Below are 14,820 nucleotides of genomic sequence, written 5' to 3'. Positions count from 1 at the left end.
TCATGTTTTGTGCCTACAGATCATAAGATGTTTTATGAAGCTTTTCATCCACTACTTTTGTCTGATGCCTTTAAGAGGATAGGGTATAAATGTCATGTTCACATACTTAGCTTTTGTGTTCTTCCAAATCTTTTTTTTTTAAAGATTTATTTATTTTTATTGGAAAGGTGGATATACAGAGAGGAGAGGCAGACAGAAAGATCTTCTGTCCGATGATTCACTCTGCAAGTGAGCGCAACAACTGGTACTGCGCCAATCCGAAGCCAGGAGCCAGGAGTTCTTCTGGGTCTCCCACATGGGGATGCAGGGTACCAAGGCCTTGGGCCATCCTCGACTGTTTTCCCAGGCCACAAGCAGGAAGCTGGATGAAAGTGGGTTGCTGGGATTAGAACCAGTGCCCAGATGGGATCCCAGTGTGTGCAAGGCGAGGACTTTAACCACTTACACTATTGTGTCGAGCCCACTTCCAAATCTTAATCTTTCAAATTCCCACCATTTTCTCTGATCATTTTCAGCTATATTTGCATGAGAAAAGACATAACTGGAGCTTACTTCTCAGAAGCTGGCTTTCTCAGGAAATCCCAGGGTCAGATCACACAGGTTGGTCTATTGAATGCGTCTCTTGAATGTTGGTCTGTGGAATGTGTCTCTTCAGTGCCTCTTGCTACTACCTCTTCAACACCCAGCCCCATCATCAGTTTTCTCCAATACTCGGGGTATAGACAGATCTGGTGGCAAGCGTTCCTTAAAACTATGTTCTTTAGAGAGTCATTGTTTTGATGACATTCATTTTTGCAACTAGTAGACCAAAGTTGTGTATGTTTTAAAGGAGATGGTGAGCTAACTCTGTCTTAAAGTTGGGCTATTGGACTCAGCTCAGCTAACAGAATAAGCAGTGTGATGTAAAAACCCTGCAAAACAGGAGCTTGGAGATCAACAGTTCTGGGTCTAACACTGTCTTGACCCCCCACAATTCATATTCATTCAGAATCTCAGAATGTGATCCTATTTGGAAAAGAGATTTTTGCAGATGTAACAAGTTGAGATCATACTTCATATAATATGTTATAATAATGGCATTTTTATTAGATGGTCATATGAGAAGAAAGGCAGAGGTTCTGTACTGCCAGAAGCCAAGGAAGGCCAAGGATTAGCACTAAGCAACCAGAGGTTGGCAAGATGCAAAGAAGTCTTCACTAATTTGCAGATGAATCATACCCCACCTTGACCTCAGGCTTAACCTCTGGAGCTGTGATAGAATACATTATTTTTGTTTTATGCCCACACAGCTTGTGGAATTTGCTATGGTATCCATAGGAGCTAATACAGTGACTGACAAATTCAGTCATGACCTCTCTCCTTTATAATACAAAATCAGAATACTGTTTTAGTTATACTTGGGATTTAGCTGCCATGGGTTAACCACACTGGAATGTCATTAACAATGAAAGAAGCTTTACTCTGCTAGTCGCAAATGAAGAAAGGTGCCATGCCACACAGGACCAGGTGGAGAGCACTGGGGTGGACAACAGGCAGGAGAGAGGGAAAGGCATGATCAGAGTCTACTTTGTGGCTTCCACTGGCAAGAAGGGGAGGCAAATTTGATAAAGCTTAGGTTTGGACAGTTTGAATAATCTAGTTGTTCCATATCTGATCATGGGATGATTTAGGGCAAGGGAAATATCGACGTTACATGCATAAGGTAGTTGAAATATTTTCTTTGGACTGGTAGGTTTATATATGAAAATTGTATTCACAGCCATACTGTTTACTGTATCTGAGATTAGATAGCTCTAGGAGGGACAGTCAAAGCAAAAAGTCACCAATATATCAAAGCAACATGAAACACAGAAAGTCAAAAAGATGGCACACGGAAGAGGGTCACGGCTAGCAGCAGCAGCTGAGGGAAGAAGGTATTGAAACTCTCTTCAGAGCCACATTTCTTAAAAGAACAACTTAATCTCATGTTTATTTCCTTTTCATTTACTCACAGGCACAACTGAATTACTTTGAAAAATGAAAAAAATCCTCTCAGCCAGATAATAACCGTCCTTCCTGATGCCAAGCCCAACTGATATTTTCATCAATTGATATTTCTGTTTATACTATTTCCTGTATCAATCCTTTCTTTTCTCCCTGCCTTCTACAAGGGAGAATTCATCTCACCTGCATTGGTGTCCTCCTGGAAATAGTGATCAAGTCCCTTAAATACTTCATTGTCCAACTGCTTGCATATATAGTTTCTCTGCTGGGATGTGGGTTGCCAGAACCTGTGTTTCTATCCTTAATATTTAGCGTTTTTCTTTCTGTGATGTTTAAAACAGAATAGAGTACCTGTAAGTCTTTTGGAACTGAATTGAGTGAGCAAAGATACTCCTCTGAGGCATGATATATCATGCTGACTGCTCTCTGGCTTCTCAGAACAGCTCCACCTTCCGCTTCCGCTTCCCTCTCTCTTACTGTTTCTTGTCTATCTCATTTTTTAAATCTCCATTATTAGCTGGTGATGCCTGGAGTCCCAAGAACTCTTTAAAATTTCCCTGGATAATCTCACATACTTTCACAAGTCTAAATTTTGCTTTATGCTGATAACTTCAACACTTATATTTCTACGCCAGAGCTCTCTTTTAAGTTCCAGACTGTCAAAGTGATTGCCCCAAGCCATCACCTACTCACATCAAATGCAGCAGGCAAATCTTCAAAAGACAGGATTCTTATTTAATTTCTTAATCACTGAGGTCTTCTCAAACTTATCTCTGTGACAGCCCATAATCTCCTGATTTAATCTTATTTTGAATGCCACCTATATATTTCTCTCTTGTAGGAAATAACATATATTTATATTTAAGAAATATGACCACCATTCTCCAGTATTTAAAATAAACAATATATGTAGTTGGAGAACATTCTATTTACTGTGACGTTATCATTCTTCCTGACATCTGCTGAACAAGCAAGCCATATACTCAAAAGACTGAGGAAATGGGAAAGAGAAGGGGAAAAGCCATACCCAGCCTCCCAACCACCTCCATATCCTGGCATGGAGGACAGCCACCCAATGCCATCCCAGGGTCCTCAATGTGAGACAAGCTCCAAGGGTCCCACTCAAAGGGCTTTAATATTTCAACAGTACTGAATTACTGCCGATCTTGTCATTCCAAGCACAATGACATCTCTCCAGAATCTGTTGGTTGACATAGTTCACTTTAGAGTCCCTGTTTGCCCAGATATTCACTGGCAATTCTTGGCTGGAGTAGTTGATCAACTTGTTCTGACCTCTGTCCTCTGTTATGGTAGCAGGTGTCCTCTGCAGGTTCCAACATACTGTCATGTCCTCCATGTGTACCTGGATATGTTGTCCAGTGCTCTGTCTGAGCCACTGAGGAGGCCCAGCTCTGACAAATGCACTCCAGAATCAAACCATGGAACCTGCAATTCTCTCCATATTTGGGATTCTGAGTCCAGCAATTCAGTTGAGGGGATCCACACAGAAACTTCCTCTGAGGTGTTCCCAGACCTGATTCTTGTATGTGCTTGCCATTATAGTGTCTGGCACAGTCTGTCACACACATTGGTAGTTGCAAATGCTGGGCCAGTTCTGTTTCCACTCCTGTCTTCTATGCAAAACAATGGGTTTTGGAGCCCATCCCAGTCCTGCCTAGCACACACTGGGCCTTCACATACATTAGTGGGAACTGTAGCCTAGTCAGAATGACTCTCAATAACCCCTACCAGGCCCACCCTCTGCCCTGGTTTCATGCTTGCCAGTATGTACAGTAGACTGGTCCAGTCTGTCCCACATTCCCTTCAGCTCTGATACATGTCAATGGGCATTGAAGCCTAGTTCAACCTAACCAACCCCACTATCTAGTTCACATACATGCCAGCTGGTGCCATTCTCTGCCTAACCATGCCTGTCCCAGTCCAGTTCTCATGCTCACCGTTGGGAGTGGCAACCCAAGAGGGAGGTGCCCACTATTTCCCTAATGGGCTCACTTGCACTCCTGGATATTGCACTCTCTAGGTGGTTTGGCAGTTTAACTTGACAGAATTTGCTTCCTGTGCTAGCATCTGCCAACTGATGCTGTGGCAAAGCCCAGCCAACTCACACCCACTCTGGCTTATGCATGCACCAGTAGGAACAGCAAATGCAGCCTGGCTTTCCCCTTTTCACAAGAGGAAAACGGGTTTCATAGCCCTGTCCAGCCTGGTCTGCCTTGAATCTTAACTCTCACGCTCACCAGTGGGAGTAGTGGCCCAGCAGGGGTAACCCTGAAGCCACCGTACCAGACTCGCCCACTCTCTGCCTGCCCACCCCTGGGTCTCATGTGTGCTGGTTGGATACTGCACCCCATCCTGGCATGGCCCACTCTATCTTGGCATTTGCCACTGGGTGCTGTAGCCTGTCCTAGCCCATCACCTGGTGGTAGGGGCTACAGCCTAGCCCAGCCCAGTCAACCCCCAGTACCAGCCCTCAGGTGAACTGGCATGTGTTGCAGCCTGATCCAGCTGACCTACACTCCATTCTGATGCTCGGATTCACCAGCAGGTGATATTAACTGGCTCAGCCTGGTTTGCCACCAACCTTGGCCGAATGTATGCCCGTGGCCTGGCCTGGGATACTCCCTTTCACGGTTCTTGCACTCACCTGCAGGGACTGTGTCCCGACAGAGGAGTTCCCCAACTCCTCCATCAGAACCTGTCCCAGTGCCAGATCTCGAGCCCATTGGTGGGTCCTTGGGCCAACCTTACTTAGTCCGCTCCTGTCCTGGAAGGTTCAGTAGCCTTTCCTGAGCAGTCTTCATCCATTCCAAATCTTACTGTTGGATGTTACAGCCCAGCCAAGCTTGGTCCACACCAAGACACAGCTCACCCATGGCTCAGCAGGGGCAGAGACCTGGCCTAGACTGTCCTACATTTACACTGGTTCTCATGAACAACAATGGGTGCTGGGTTTGGCCCTGTCTGGCACACCTTAGACCCAGTCCATACTTGTGCCAAGGGACACCACAGACATGTTCAGATCAGATGCTACTCCACTTCTGGTCCAGTTCCCTGCTATGACCTGGGAAAGCAGTAGTGGATGGCTCAAGTCCTTGGGCCCTGCATTTACATGGGAGACCTGGAAAAACTTATGTCTCTTGGCTTTAGATTAGCTCAACTTTGGCTCTAGTGGCTATTAGAAGAGTGAACCAAAGGATGAAAGACATCTCTCTCTGTCTTTCCCTATCTGTCTCTCTAATTCTGCCTCTAAATTAAAAAAAAATCTTTAAAAATTATTCATTTCATAAGTGAAAATAAAATAATTATTTTTAGCCAAACAAAAGCTTAGAAAATTTATCATAAACAGAGTAGTTCTATATGAAATGTTAAAATGAGTTTCTTCATTTGAAGTAAAACTACACCAGGTCAAAACTGATTAATGCAAAGAAATGGATAACAAGAGCAACCATAAATTGTGGGAAAACACAACACATTTGCTTTCTTATTTTTAAATTGTCTTAAAAGATCAATTAAAGCAAAAATTATAACAGTGTATTATAGAATTTATAACATGTGAAAGCTAAAATGTTCAATAAAATAACACCAAAGATATAAGGTCAAAAGTATACTAGTGTAAATTTCTTGCATAATATCTGAACCAGTATAATAATATTTGAATATAGACTAAGATAAATTGATAATATTTATTTTAAGTCATTGCACATAACAAAATATGTTCATATTTTAAAACAGAATTTAGGACAATGAGATAACATATCTCACCTGATAAATTGATAATAGTGCCAGAAAAACATTCCCTGTTAATGTAGTATGCTAGCCGGAGTGCAAAATACTGTAGCTTGTATAATAATCTGGCACAATCTATCAAAGTGTGAAAACTCATGCCTGCTGACTCAATAATCCACATGCTATAAACCCTAAATATTTGTATAGAAGTATTTTTCATTTTGGTGAGAATCTTGCATTGCTTATTGGGATATGGGGTTGAAAAAAATTTAAAGACCTATACATGAGCAAATGATTAGCTAGATCTTACTATGTTCATAGAATAAGATACTTATATTCAAGGAAATGTGTTAAATTATCAGACATTATGGAATGAAGGAAAACAAAAGATAGATGGCTTGAGAGATGAGAAATAGAATATCTCAGCTTGTTTATAGGATATTTATATTTTGTATATTGTTTAGTCAGAAAAATTTGTCTTGCTTTTTATATATCTAGAGAGGCATGAAGAAAATGTGGGATAATTTTCACAAAACTATTATCTTGACAGGAAGGATTGCCAAACAAAGGAAAAATCATGAAGATTTGATTCTACTCTAGAGTTTGACATATAGAAAAGAATCCTTAATTGAGACTTTTTTCCTGCCTCAAATTTAGCAGAAATCCTATTAACAAAAATCAAAAAACTCAGTTGTCCCAAAGGAAGTGGTGCTTTGGCCCAGTGACTTCTGGTGTCTCACATTCTTCGCTAACACAGAGCATCCATGATGCCTTTTCTATTGTGTTGCATCACGGTGAGGAATGGGGTCCCGGTGTCATGCTGTTAGTTCATGGGCCCTGGACTCAGAGGGGCCATTTTCAATGGCAGTCATCACAACTCACTGCTCAGAAAGATTGGGTGTGAGCTGAATTCATGACTGGATAAGACTTTGGGTCTTCTCACTTGTAAAATAAGAATATTTAATATATTTGAGAAGCATGAAATAAAAAACTACCCAGGGCGTGGCAGAGTAGAATGTAAAAAAAAATGTTCATGTGACTGTTTACACAACAGCCCATTCCTATGATCCTCAGCAGATTTTGGTTGAGGCACTCTCAGAATGCACACACATAGAAAACAGCTAAAAATCAAGGACTACATGTGTGACTGCATACGAATGTTTGTGAGAAAATTGCCTTTTGTAAGAATCTGCAAGTCTCTTACCACTGAAAGTTCTAAGCCTGATGATCAGCACACCAGACGTTTTATTACGGAATCCAAGAACCCTATAATCCACAAGGTATGATTTAGCTGCTGAAAATAGCACAGTCAGTATGTGAATCAAGTTCATGTTTGACATGCCTGGAGCCAGCTTGGTGGCTAAGCAAGCTAATCTTCACTTGAGCCACCAGCATCTCATTTGAGTGCCGGTTCAAGTTCCAGCTGCTCCAGTTCCGATCCAGCTCTCTGCTTATGGCTTGGGAAGGCAAAAGAGGACGGCTCAGATCCTTGAGCGTCTGCACCCACATGGAAACCTGGGAGAAGCTCCTTCCTCTTGGCTTTAGATCTGCTTGGCCATAATCTTGTGGCCACTGGGAGCAGATGGAGATCTCTCTCTCTCTCTCTCTCTCTCTCTCTCCACCTTCTCTTTTTAAATCTCTCAGAAAAAATAACTTTAAAATATTGCACAGGGCTCTGTGTCTATTAGGTTTCAATTTATGTCATGACTCTCACTGGACCATTTAACTTTTATCATTTCTCAAGCCTTCTGGCAACCTTAAAACCTCTACACATTCATTGCTGTTCTCTTGTAAACAATGTGCTTTTTGAATGTCAATTGTGGAGAAATTGCAACTTTAAAATATTCATTTTAAAGACTTCTAGAATTATCATAATCTAAGAACATTGCATTATGCTATTTTCAATAAGCTTTTTCAACACAAGATGCTACATGTAAATTTAGAAGTTATATTGATATCCTGTACATTTAACATTTGAGGAGATGAGCAAAACTAATAAATTAGAACTGTTAGAAATTAAGAATGTGAGGAGAAAACAGGTTAGACAATCAACATTAAATTCTGAGTCTCCTTGTTGTAAGTAGTAGGTTAAAATTATGTTAAAATTTTATTAAGTTAATGGTGGCAGCATTTGTCTGTTACTGTCAGCTCACAGTGTTGGCAATACCTCTAATTTATCCTCAAAATTGGCATTTTAAGCATAACACATTTGTTATTCATAGAAAAGTGTGAGTGAGTATTTTCAGAATGTTTATTATCAACAATGAACCCAGATCAACATTTCAAAGGGTGGAAATATACCAGAAATGGAAACAGAACCAGTATTTCCTAGAAAAGACTTTGTCACTGTCATTGTGGTTATTCACTTAGTTTAAGAGCTGTTGACTTTAGTGTATTCAAGTTCCTAATAGCAATGTAGAATGCCCCACTACACCCAGCAACTTAAAACTATAATGCGAACAATCAGGCAGGCGTTTTAGTCTGTATATTAGGCTCTTGTTTCATCAGACAACAGCTGTGCAGGGCTTAGTCTTCAGAAAGCACAGAAGCAAGGACTTTGTTCTCTAACTGGACAGAACACTGATAACAGTCTTGTTTCTGTTACTGGAACTCCCCAATGTTAAAAGAAGGAGGCAAGAAGGGAAATGAAAGAAGAAATAAGAACTTATCACTGATTTGCTAAAGAAAATTGTGTATTTTGAAGATGAAATGTGAGGGAAAAGGTAACCTAATCCACTGTTTATGGAAATGCAAACCAGTGCAACCAGTATGAAGGACAGAATGGAAATTTTTCAGATATCTGAAAATAGATCTACCATATCACCCAGCCATCCCACTCCTGGGAATTTATCCAAATGTAAGAAAATCAGCATTTGAGAGTGTTATCTGTAACCTCATGTTTGTAGCAACTCAATTCAGAGTAAGTAAGATATGGAATCAACCCAGATGCCCATAGACTTATAACTGGATAAAGAAAATGTGGCATATATACACGAGACTACTACCTTTTCATTCAAAAAGAATGAACACTTGTCATTTGCAACTAAGTGGTTGCAGCTGAAAACCATTAGGTTTAGTGAAATAAACCAGTCCCCAAAAGACAAATTTTATGTTTGCCCTGATCTATGATAACTAATGCACAGAGCACAGAAAATACAGTCTATATAAGTGAGATAGGCATCCTGGGAATTGATTATTGTTTATAGCTTTGTCTGTGCTACTGAGGAATAGTAGCTTGCTTTTTTTTTTTTTTTCTGTTTGCTCTGGGTCAATATCATTACCCCACAAGGAGATGGAGTATTCAGCCAGTGATTGAAAGTGAAATGCAATGGTCACATTGTAAAAAATAAGAAAATAAAGAAATAAGGAAGGGGAGGGAAGGTCGGATGGGTAATGTCAGCATGCTCCCAATTTTTTGTGAAACACATAACATTTATTCACTTTATGAGAATTTAAAAAGGGAGTAAAAAAAAGGGGGGGTGGGAAAAAAAGATGAGACACCTATAATTATGACGAAGCAAAGAAAAATAAGATCTCTCCAGAAAACTCAGCTCAATTCAGTAAGTTTTATGATGCTGTCAATAACCAGTAGCACACATTTTCACTTCCTGTATGCCCTACACTGAGTGATCCACTGATGGATTTAAAACATGATGATTTTTCTAATAGACTCTATGGAGGAGTGTTCATCTTCTAATTTCTTTGCATCTCGAGAAAAAGAGAAATTAAATATGGTTTTCATTGTTACCTGTATCTTATGAATTCTTCCCATGTGTTATCCTCACCTAACAAATTTCAGTACTTTTCAACTGTTTCCTCAAAGAAAATGTATCAGATGCATTTGGAACACCATTTTACGTGTGATTTAGCAATTTGGAAGATCATGCAATTAGAACTTGGAATGAGAGGTAGCCTTCCAAACACCTGAGAAAAAAAGGATTTGAAGACTCTAACCCCACTTTTTATTGTTGGTTTTACATATACTCACAAATTACAGGCATATGCGCACAACTATAAAAACATAATTTAAATCTAAACTATGATAAATTACAAAATACACCGTTGGCATAATGATTTACAAACAGCAAAATCCTTTCTTCTTACTAAAAATTATTTTGAACAAACCTAATTGACAAATGATGAAAAACTGTTATGAACATGTGGCTACCATAGTCTTTTTACCCCAATACCAATCAATTGTCCTCTCGAACTAACTAGAAGCTTCTGCTGCCTCACATTTTTTTTAAAAATGGATCCGAAATCTACTGTACTGAGCACTTCAAAAAAAGTGAAACAAGATAGTAAATTGTTCCCTTGGTCTTGTTTTTTGTTAGCAACAGACTTACATAATTTTCAGTAAAACCACACAAATAATGACATTACCTTGAAAGGGTTTAAAACAAAAACCTGTGGGGTTTTTTTTGTTTGTTTGTTTCAGAAAAAAAAATCTCTTACGTGACATTCAACTCAGAACCATGCATCATTATGGAAAAGGTCAGCAAATTTTAGAACTTTTAATACAAATAATTCTAGTAGGGCAGGTGCCATGGGCAAGTGAAGCCTCTGCTGGCAATGACTCCACTTCAGATCCAGGCCAGTTAATGTTCCTGGGAAGCAGAGAATGGTGGCTCAGGACCTGGGACCCCTAAACCCACATGGGAGCTTGGGAGGAAGCTCCTGGCTCTTAGTTTTGAATCCGCCCAGCTCCACCTTTGAGGCCATTTAGTGAACAAACCAGTAGATGGAATATCTCTGTTTCTTCTCTCTCTGTAAATCTGCCTTTCAAATAAAAATAGATAAATCTTTTAAAAATTAGTTTTAAACATATCCAACTTTTGACTGCTGCAATGTTCACTGGCGAGTACCATCTTGTTAGCCTCAACATTCTACGATTTAAATGCTTTTTAAGAACTGACTTGACTCTATCAAAGCTGTAATATGTATTCACCATTGTGATGACTGAGACACTGATTCTAGTTTAATGAAGCTATAAATTATAACTTAATAACTTTGTTCTGTCACTCCACTGGGTAGTTAGTTAATAAACAGTTGCTGATCAGCATTCATCAAGAAAAAAAACCGTTTGTGTAGATAAATATCAAAAGCATGTAAGCTATAGCATATCACTATCCTGTAAAAGTCTTCTGTCAGACACTGTCAGTTCTAAGACGTACATTTTCCCCAGGTTACACACCTGGAGAGGTGCTGGGCTCGTGCGCCAGCAGGCGACTGAAGGCTAAGTGCGCATGCGCTTGTGCTCAGCCACCTCGGCCCTTGCGCCAGGGACAACAGGGGCCATCTTGTCAGAAATGCTGCGCTCTGAGCTGGGGAAACGACATCCCCGCGGAGTGCCAAAGGGTGCTCAGGGCTGTGGGCCTCCAAGTGAGGAAGATTTGCACGTAATTATTTTATTTACATTTCTGCTTTCTTTTTTGAGTTCATCATTAATAATAGCTAATAAACATAGGCCTCAAGTAAACCTAAAAGGCTTGTTTCAAGAACTAGAACTTGAATTCAGAAGATTCTAAGGAGTGAGGAAGCCTTGTGTCTTGCTTGAGGGGGCAGTTCTTTCAGTTCCTTCCTGGCCCAAGAATACTGGGTTGCCAGGTTCCATGAAACACGGTCACCCGGGCACTTTTCCTTCTCTCAGTCCCCGCTTTTTACGCGGGAACCTTAAGGGCCCCCGGTCACTTCAGCCACGAGATGGGGACCTGCCGTCTGACTTTGCAGATTCCCACGGAGGCCCTGAGGTTTCTCACACCCGCCGCGTGTGGTCGTGCCGGGAGCCCCCCGAGACCCGACGACACTAGGGGGTGCTCAGGGCCGGACAGCCGAGCGCAGAGGAAGCGCGTCGCCCCGCCGACCCGGTCGGCCACCCCAGTGCCCGGCCCCTGCAGGCCGGGTGCTCGGCGCCCTGCGCCACGCCTCAGCCAGCCGGTGCCCGCGCCGGGCGTGCCGCCCGAGAGGGGAAACTGAGGTGTGAATTCGCGTGCTCGCGCCCGCGGCGGGCAGAACCCTCCCTGTGCCCCCGGGGCCGCTGCCACCGCTGTGTGTGGAAACCACCGGCGCGGGTCGGGCCCCCCGAGCTCGGACTGCCCAGGCCGGCGGCGAGCGCGGCGGGCGCGGGAGGCGGATCGCCGGGCGCTGACAGCGGGCGCTCGCGGTGAGCGCGGCACCTGGGGCCCGCAGCGCGGTGAGTGACGGGCGGCCCGGGGGTCCGGGAGCATGGGTCAAGCTGGGGATCTAAACGACCGGGTTTTCCCTGCGCCTCCTCTCCCAGCCGAAACCCTCCGGGAAGCGATGCTTACTTTTCTGGGGGGGCTGCTCAGTATGGAGGGGGCGTTCAGACGGAGCCTACAAGGTATTCCCTGGGCTGGCTGCAGAGTGGGGAGGCGTCTCTGCTGACCCACCCCGAGTTCCTGCCGGACTCCTGCTGGCAGTATGCTCGGTAGAAACCAGTCTGCAATCTCAATTTTCTCATTTGTTAACTGCCTCTTCATCAGGCAAGGCCCTTCCTCTCCTACCTGTTGGGGTCCGCTAAATGTAAGTTTTGTGAGGAATTATGTGTTTGCACAATTAGAGCTAAGTGATGCAAATAGTAACCAGAAATTGGAAGGACTGTGCCTGGTCTGATTAAACAATAGGAAAAAATCGTCTTTTTCCACTTTTTAGAACGCTGGTTGGTTGTCTCGTCCGTTTATGTATGTGCTCTGTATAGCTGAAAAACATTTGTATTCAGCTTATTGTCTACTTGGCCTTTGGGAGTATATTTTTATTGGAAAGTCAGATATACAGACATGAGGAGAATCTTCCCTCCACTGATTCACTCCCCAAGTGACCACAATGGTCAGAGCTGAGCTGATCCAAAGCCAGGAGCCAGGAGATTTTTCCAGTCTCCTATGCGGGTGCAGGGTCCAAATCTTTGGGCCATCTTTGACTGTTTTCCTAGGCCACAAGCAGGGAGCTGGATGGGAAGCGGGGCTGCTGGGATTAGAATCCTCGCCCATATGGGATCCCAGCGCATTCAAGGCGAGGACATTAGTGCTAGGCCACCGTGGCAGACCCATGTATTGTGTTTCTTAAACGTTGTGTAGGATGGTGAATTTCCAAGTTTTGACAAATTGAATATTTCTTGTATTAGAATGGATGTTAGTGATAAAAGTACATGTGTGATAAAGAAGACTCTTTTTAGTAGGTATTATGCAGTATTTCTCAACGGTGGAGTTATTTTTGTTCTCTAGCAACTTCTACATAATAATGTGTAAATCGCCCTGAACAAAAGCAAAAAGAAGTTTTTTTGCAATGTTCATTGCTGGGGGAAGCTATTAGTGCCCTTTGGTAGTGATGTATATATTATATATATGTGTATATATATATATATCAATAATAAAATATGTGTAAGTGGACTCAATAAATCATTGTACACTACATTGCATTTAAAAGATCCACTTTCTATCCTTCAGAAGCTAACATTGTTTGAAGAAATACAAATTATGAAGACATTTGTGTGCTACAAATTATGAGTGCCAGGGAAGTGTGGAATCTAGTCTTAATCAAATTAATCTTTCAATGGTGAGTTAGATGAATGAGCAAAGAGAGAAGCTAAAAAACAAGACTGTCAAGCTTAATTCTGACAATGTGCTTGAAAAGTGATGTTGTCCCTTATCTCTCAATAATAACAATGGGTGTTGTTTATTGGGCACTATATTCCAGGCACTGTGTTAGTTTTTCAGTAACCCTCACCTGGGTGGTTAAGTAATTTGTTGCAGATCACACAGCCGGAACATCAGAGCCCTGACTCAGGTGTCCTAATCCAGGTTTGTTGTTCATCTCATTGCTACCTTAGTTGCTCAGGAGGCTCTTCTGGAAGCTTTGGCTGGGATGATGGGGGGAGCACAGTTTAGCTCATCTTTACATTGGTGGCCTTGTGGCAGCCTGAGCACGCTGAGGTTCTCTGAGAGTAATGAATAGTGTTGAGTTTGTTCCCATAGAATTTTAAGAGTTAGAGGGAGAGAGACAGCCACTTAGATGAACAGAGCATCAAGACCAACGTTTTCTTTCACTGGTGATCATGGAACAAGCAGGAAAATAAAGGATGCAGTTCTTATCTAATTATTGCTTAGTTCCAGTCTTCTGTATTGTCTCGGCCAACTTGGCAGATGTCTACATCTGTGGATTAGAGAATATTTACTTTATTTGATGTGTAATATTGATACAATGGCCCGAACATGAACCACTCATCTATTGTGATAAACTGCTACATTAAAGCCTATAAAAGAAGATGAACATTAGAATCCTGATTAACTTCTGTTTGTCAAAGGTATGCAAAAATAAGCACAAGAAATAAAATGTCATGTAGAGATACTGAGGTGCGGCATTGATAGTGTAAAGACTTCAGTTATAGTCTCACTAGGAGTAAGAAACCTGAAGAAATAAGATCATTAGTTTGAGTTCCTTCTAGCCTCCTCCTAAACATGCTTACCATTATCTTAAGATAACTGGGAAATGCCTGGAAGATCCTCAAAATAATGTAATTACATTGTATCTCAGTATTTTTAAAGCCTGATAGCCCTTTGTGAACAGTCCCAGGTGAGGTGAACCAGCCAAGATATCACAATATGCAAGATTCCAAAAAACAACTCCACACTGATGTTCTTACCCTTAAAAAGACATTTCAAGATGGAAGATGGTGAAGGCAAGAAAGTTTCTAAGAAACTAAAAGAGAAAAGTTATCTCAGCAAACGTTGGTTATTATTATTATTAAAGTTTTTTTTTTTATTGGAAAGTCAGATATACAGAGAAGAGGTGAGACAGAGAGGAAAATGTTTTGTCACCGAATCATTCCTTAAGTGGCCACAATGGTTGGAACTAAGCTGATCCAAAACCAGGAGCCAGAAGCCTCTTCCAGATGTCCCACGCGAGTACAGGGTCCCAAGACTTTGGGCCATTCTCAGCTGCCCTTCCAGACCACAAGCAGGGATCTGGACAGGAAATGGGGCTGACAGGATTAGAACCAGTGCACATATGGGATCCCAGTGCATGCAAAGTGAGGACTTGAGCCCCAAGGTTACCATGCTGGGCCCTGTTGGT

The 14,820-nt window shown here is 41.9% G+C and overlaps 1 protein-coding gene across 1 annotated transcript in view; it reads left to right on the top strand.

Moving 5' to 3' along the window:
• The first annotated feature begins 12,216 nt into the window (after positions 1 to 12,216).
• IL12RB2 (interleukin 12 receptor subunit beta 2) overlaps positions 12,217 to 14,820 on the top strand; it is an 84,394-nt gene continuing 81,790 nt past the window's right edge. Inside the window, exon 1 of the mRNA XM_040978395.1 lies at positions 12,217 to 12,273. The gene's annotated coding sequence lies outside the window, so the exon portion shown is untranslated. The remainder of the gene's footprint in view (positions 12,274 to 14,820) is intronic.

The sequence above is a fragment of the Ochotona curzoniae genome, unplaced genomic scaffold (genome assembly GCF_017591425.1).
Source record: "Ochotona curzoniae isolate NIBS_2020 unplaced genomic scaffold, NIBS_Ocur_1.0 contig_291, whole genome shotgun sequence".
NCBI classification, from domain to species: Eukaryota; Metazoa; Chordata; class Mammalia; order Lagomorpha; family Ochotonidae; genus Ochotona; species Ochotona curzoniae.
Note: the sequence above shows the minus strand (reverse complement) of the source record. Positions and strands in the feature narration are given on the sequence as shown.